We start from the raw sequence: 6,704 nt of genomic DNA, 5'->3' as shown, positions 1-6,704 counted from the left end.
TGGTCGTGCGGTTTGCGCGCTGGACTGTCGTTCAGATTTATGGATGGCCCAGGGTTCAAACCCTGCCCGCTCCCATCCCCCGTCGTCCTGCGGGAGGTTTGGACTAGGAAGTAATTATCTTCAACTCTGAAGGAACATCCAAAACGTGTAAAGCATTTTACATCAAAATTAAATCACCTCTTGAATATTATTTGCGAATATGCAGATCCGACAGGGATCCGACTTCGACGGGGGCCGCCTCTGAGTTTGTGTAACACAAACTCTCTTTGTAATCTTGTTTTTTATTTATTTTTTTTTAAATAGGATAAATATCTTATTAGGTTTTTCTGTCACCATCTCGACTCAAGGTGTTCATCAATAACTTCTTCACCTTTAAGAAATACATCTTACGTGCTACCCAATTTATTAGTAAATTTCGAGATTTAAAAAAAACGCTCTCGATATAATCGACATCGAATCAGCAAGATGATTGTCAATTGCAATAGGCGCCAAAAGGTTAAAGAAATTAAGGTTTTTATACATAAATTTTATATTATTATGCAAGGACAAATGGTATCATCATTTTTAATAATTAAAATGTAAATGAGTATATTACATATAATTATAATTATAATTTATTTTTAATTGTTTAAAAGTATATTAAAAATATTTTTATTAAAAAGTATATTTTTATGCGCATATTTTGCAAGAACTAAAAAGTTAGAAAAACTATAAGTGCAACCTAGTAGAACGGTTATCTACCTTGCATATATGCTTTGTACTTCCATTCTAGTTAGCGCACTTTGTAGACCATTGCTAAATTATACAACAGTTCTGGAAGAAGTGATCAGTTTTATGTTAAAGATTTAAATGTCGCCTCTCGACCGTGAAAGCAGTGATATATAATAGATAAATAGGTCATTCAATTTATATGGTAAATAAAAAAGAAATATAGGGAAGTAAATTAAAACCTTTGACTGCGATAAAGCTTCCACGTTAAATTATCATGTTATTTCCCTTTTAGACCTTGTCGATGAGGCCAGGCACGCCACCAGTAGGGAGGGAACCAAAAAAATTCCTCTGGTCCGGAGCCGGAACAGAGGGGTGGGGGGGGGGTCTTTACGCTTTGTTATCATTTCGTATAGGCCTACGTATTTAAGGCTATCTGGGGCCAGGGCCGTCCTTACGAATTGCGGGGCCCAATTTAATGGATGCTTGCAAGGCCCACTCTTTTATTTTATTTTATTTTTTTTACGACAGATACCATTAGGTCATTAATTTAAGTTATTTCCATTGTACGATAAGCCTACATATTTATAAATATGTTAACCCTCTAAGTCCTACGGTAAGCCTACACTAAATATGTTAACCCTGTAAATCCTACGACGTCTTTATAAAGCAGCGGTGACAAAAGACATGGCTGATAGTGTAAATTGCGGGGCCCCTGCCAAGCCCTCGGCTCAGTTGGAGCAATCGGTCAAATCGACCTAAGGCCAGCCCTGTCTGGGGCCCTAATATTTCTTTCGGCAGGCCCAAATTGGGCAGGTGGTATAATCCTATGTCTTTATATATAGCCGAGGGAGTTACCATTAGAATCTATTAAGTTTATAAAGCAGGGTGTTTTCCTAAGATCGATATAAAATCTTCCTCGTTCCCAGCCCAACATATCTCGTATTCTTATTGTTATTGAAAAAAAAGAGAAGCTCACATCTAGGCCTATGTACGCTCGTATTCTTACATTTCAAAAAAACATGTAGACGCACTGACAGGCGCGTGCACCCACACATACAGTCATCTACTCATCCTCATCCGCGCACTTTTCCCTATCTAGGTCAGCTCAGCCCGTTGACATGGATGCTGCTTAGGTGAGCGCACGAGTGAATCAGCTGACATGGTGGGCTGACCCTTAAGAGGTGATCGAAGGCTGTGTGTAAATGGGTCAGTCAGCAACACTTTTTTTTTAAAGAATCTCTTTTAGTGTGTTTGAATTTTACTCAAGAGAAGTAACTCTATGAACTTGTGTTTGTAAATTATTTTCTCCCTTGTTACTAAAGCAGACGACAGAGCTTACTTTCACTTTGAGGTTGTTTTATTCACGTCTGGTAAGTTTTTTTTTATTATTGTTGTTTTCGATAATATAGTTCCAGATCGAATTGTCACGGATGTGTGAAAAATGTTGGCCAACATTTCTAACAGAGTGTAATTATAATTAGTCATCATAACACGCAACAAAATGTCTATAATTCTATTTAAATTATCAAAATGGATCTCAATCTATGTTTTACAATTATTCTACAATCGTGCTTCAATTTTAAGGACCGACACAGATTTTGACTAGCTCCAGGCTAACCAGACACTAACACACTCAGAAGGATAATAAAAAAAGTAACCCCAAACTTTTACCGAGAAGTAAAAAATATTTATCTAAAAAAAAAAGTAAACTTAAAAAAAAACAAACTAGGCCTACAATTTATTTAATGAAACATGAAACATCAGTAAATCAAAGGCCATAAAATGTACACACTTTATTTGGAATGGACCTCATTCACCAATCGTAAACAAACACCCTGGAGTCACGTGCTTCCCTATATAAACAACTTACGACCTAATTTGAAATAAACATGGATATCACATGACCATAATTTTCCTTGTTTTATCAATGGTCATCACATAACCGTTCGTTTTGATGAGGTCTATTATATGAACTTTGCCAACAAATTACCTATCAGTGAGTGAATGGAGAATATATTTCTTTATTTTATCCATTGAGTGATTTTTAGCTACATCGCACTTTCAGCATTAAGGTGAAGGCGTAAGGAAAAAAAAACACAGATCGTAAGAAATTGATTACTTTTAAACAGCCCTGAATATACGAAAAATCTTTTACGATGAAGACTCTAAAGAAACTAAGGCTGTCTTTATATATATAAATAATAATTTTATAAGTAAAGCGAATGCGGAATGCGTGAATGTAAAAATAGTATGAATGGAGCTATCAAAATAGCTAATCGACTTAAATCCATTTTTTTTTCAAATAAAAAGATTTGCTTGTATGCCTACTTATATTTGATTAAAATTTGAGATGAATAGACTTAATTTTGTATGTTCATGTGTTACAGTACTAAGTAGATCTATCATCTTTGAATTAGATCTAGATCTTGAGTTAGAGATAGATCTAGATCTTGACTAATCTAGAGTTAAAAATTGGCTTGGATAAAGTTCGTCTCTGCGCGTGCGTGAAGGTTTCGTTTTGCGCATGCGTGACCTTTTTTATTAGATTTACTCGACTCATGAATGGAACTATTAAAATGATTGTCAACACGGCTTCGCAGCTATAGCGAACGAATGTATGAAAAATGCTTTTGGTAAACAAATTTGTTGAAGCCTAATTTTATTCAATAATAAAATCAATAGACTATATTTTGTATTTTCATGTGTCAAAGTAAAAAACTATCGTTGCAAAGTGTAGTTTTTAAAATTAGATCTAGATCTAAATCCTTTCGATCTTTTCTCATGTCAACATGGTAAACATAGCCTAGATCGATGAAATTATAATACTTTCATGGAGTTGGTCAACTTTTTTTTTTTGAGGGACTTAAGTTTGTTTTAGGGCTACAATACATACACTTCAGTCCCAGTTAGTACTGAAGGAACATTTCTGCCAAGTTTTATCAAGATTGGTCAAACGGTTTTGATTTCTATTCGTAACATACAGACATACATATTTACGCCTTACTTTCTACTTTATAGTATACATATATATATGAGTTTGTATCTTTAAACCAGATGATTTGAGGACTGCTAAATAAATTTTCAATGCAGAACATACGATTCTGGAAAATCCCTAATGAATCTGGTAGTGGTTTTAGCAATTCTGGGACAATATTGGCACGATTAGGGTTACTCTAAATGGCCCCGGATTGTGCCCTAATGACGCCAATTTGCAAAGGACAACCGCGGGGCTGTTTAGGGCTGTAATTAGGGCAATGGGGGATAACCCTAATCAAAAACGGTACTTGGCTATAATGGGCATGTTTACAGGGATAGGGTACCCGAACGTTTTCATATTTTAGACCAATTGCTTTCCGGACGGATGACAAGACCTTAAAGGGGAGGACATGTTTTACCGAACGTCTGGTACCACTGACTAGATCTGGATCTATATCTTATGGTTAGAAAAACCGTATGAAGATCTAGGTCAATTTTACCAAAGGCAAACTTTAATTTAAGCTATTCAGCTTAATCTGTAACACGCAATACAAATTTTTCTTATAGGTTGATCAAGTATTACATTGAAAAAAAAAAAAAAGGAAAATATTTCGTACAATATTGAATTTATTGATAGATATCTGGCTATAAATGTGGATTTATTCTCCTTAGATAAGCGGGTTTTTTTTTTTTTTTTTTTTGGTTTTATTTTAAGGATTTTTAAAAATTCATTTGTTTGTCTTTCAGCACATATTCCAGTTTAGGTTACTCAATTTCTCATTGAAAACCAGTATTCGAAAAAGAGTTATCGTGACCTAACTTCAGCAAACAGCTGATCGCGTCATGAAACTGATACCACTGATAAAAGTTTATAGTATTAAATGGCTCGGTGGAACTTTTTTTTTTAACTCTTTCTCTCCGTAATTATTTACCACATTCTGGTGGAATCAACGCTGGTATCGTTGGTTAGGAGAGAAAGAGTTAAATGCCCAGAAGGGAAGAGCTCTTTGAGTACTTACACCGTGCCTGACATTACGAATTACGAGTACATAGAACCGGTGCTATTAACGAGTGGAGCCTAGGTATAGAAAAAAATACCTTGGTGCTTGGTTGTATATACTGTCTGTACTTGTGTATCTTATTTCAATAGACCTGGAACCTGTTTTCAGGCTTGTTGTTACACAATTACTTGAACTAGTTTGATAATAGTAGGCCTAATCCAGTGGATTAGTAAACTATACATCATAATAATAATATAATATGATACACTTATGTACCTTACCAAAATTTAAAAATATCGCTTAATTTAATCTTTATCAATTAATAATTATTTAATTATAAATGATATGTAAAGCAGTGTCGGCCTTTGGTAATTGGAGGCTCTAGGCGAAGTGAATTGGGTGCCCCACCAAATGAATTAAAAACCTCTGTGTCTATACCTAGATCAACAAATAGCTCAATCCAATCGCCGATAGCACAAATGTGCTTCATGGACGATTCATGATCACTAGAAATGACTTCCTGACATGGCATCAAAAGGAAGAAACAATTATTGGTCTTCTAATATATGTAAGTTCCCTTTCAGACCTTGCGATCTATTTGGCAGTTGACGTTTCTGTGGCCCACAGTTAACGAGGATGTCGTGTAGCCAGCACAACGACCAACCGCCTTTGCGTTTCCCTAACTAATGGGTTACGGTGCCCTAAATATTCCGAAATTAAAAATCATAGTCTTTACCTGGATTCGAACCAGGGACCTCTCGCTTTACCACTCAGTCACCGCGCCTCCTGACATATGTAGTCAAACAAATAGATATAAACCTTCGTTAATAATTAATAGTAGAAACTGAGATTTATGTTTGAGATTTTATCCATGTTTCTCAAATGTTTGCTCTGAAAAAAAATCCTGTGCGAAGCCCCACCATTCGGAGGCCCTAGGCGGGTGCCTAGTTTGCCTATGTTCGGCCCTGTGAATAGGATTATGATAACAGTAAGTCCTTCTTTCATTGTTTAAGACAGCGATAGGCAAACTTTTTTTGGGGGGGGAGCGAATCAAATACTTGAAGATACAATTTGGTGAGACTTATAAATAATTATTAAGGGTTTTAACTATAGCAGATTAAAGGTTCGAATAATGAGGCTGTGTGAGATTTAATAATTCTTTGCTTAGTTGTTTTTTTTTACTATCTTTTTAAATTGGAACGAACTTTTCCTATAGTGTACTGAGATAGTTATTTGTCAAACTTGTTCCCCATAACTTTATCTAAGTTTCATTATTAAAAAGAAATCTGCTTAGAAATATATAAAGATGTCAACAATGTACAAATACTCTACAAGCTTTATCATCACATCGAGGACTGATTTTACATTTAAATCTGATAAACATTTTTTTTCTAACTGTGAGTGACATATTTAGTTTTAGTCATTACTACAAAACATGTAGCTAGCCGGATAAAGCTTTTCCGCTCGGAGTTGACCTATGTCTAAGATGAGTACAATCTCATTTTCTATTATCTCGAAGATGGCTGTGAAGTCCGATTTTCGCTTTGAAATCCCAAAGTGCTCTCTTTTTGCTTGAAATGTTTCGTATGTTGTTAGTACATTAAGTAAAAGTTCCCATTTCAGACCTTGCGATCTAAAGGGCGGATAATGTTAAGGTCATCCTTTTCTGTGACAACGGTTAACGAGCAGGGTGTCATGTGGCCAGAACAACGGCCCGCCGCCTTTACTCCCAACTTAAGTCAGGTACCCATTACATTTGGGTTCATTCAGGGACGCCCTAAAAATCCCGAAATTCAAGATCCCAGTCTCCACCGAGATTCGAACCCAACACTAACACTAACACAGCTACGAGAAGCCATCTTGGGGTAGCTTCAGTATTGTTTTGCACCAAAGCGCTAATGGGCATATGTATACATATTACATAACGTGATTTGAAAAGACGCTTCGTAGACTAGAGTGCATCGGTGCGGATATGACATTTTACCTTTGAACTGGGTCAGCTATTACTTATCCCTT

The 6,704-nt window shown here is 35.8% G+C and overlaps 1 protein-coding gene across 1 annotated transcript in view; it reads left to right on the top strand.

Annotated features, from left to right (window-relative positions):
- The first annotated feature begins 1,929 nt into the window (after nt 1-1,929).
- Nucleotides 1,930-6,704, top strand: part of LOC106050255 (glutamine synthetase) — a 43,796-nt gene continuing 39,021 nt past the window's right edge. The window contains exon 1 of the mRNA XM_056040863.1: nt 1,930-2,081. The gene's annotated coding sequence lies outside the window, so the exon portion shown is untranslated. The remainder of the gene's footprint in view (nt 2,082-6,704) is intronic.

Source organism: Biomphalaria glabrata, chromosome 9, assembly GCF_947242115.1.
Source record: "Biomphalaria glabrata chromosome 9, xgBioGlab47.1, whole genome shotgun sequence".
In the NCBI taxonomy this organism is placed as follows: domain Eukaryota; kingdom Metazoa; phylum Mollusca; class Gastropoda; family Planorbidae; genus Biomphalaria; species Biomphalaria glabrata.
The sequence above is the reverse complement of the archived record's forward strand: the minus strand, read 5'-3'. Positions and strand labels throughout refer to the sequence as shown.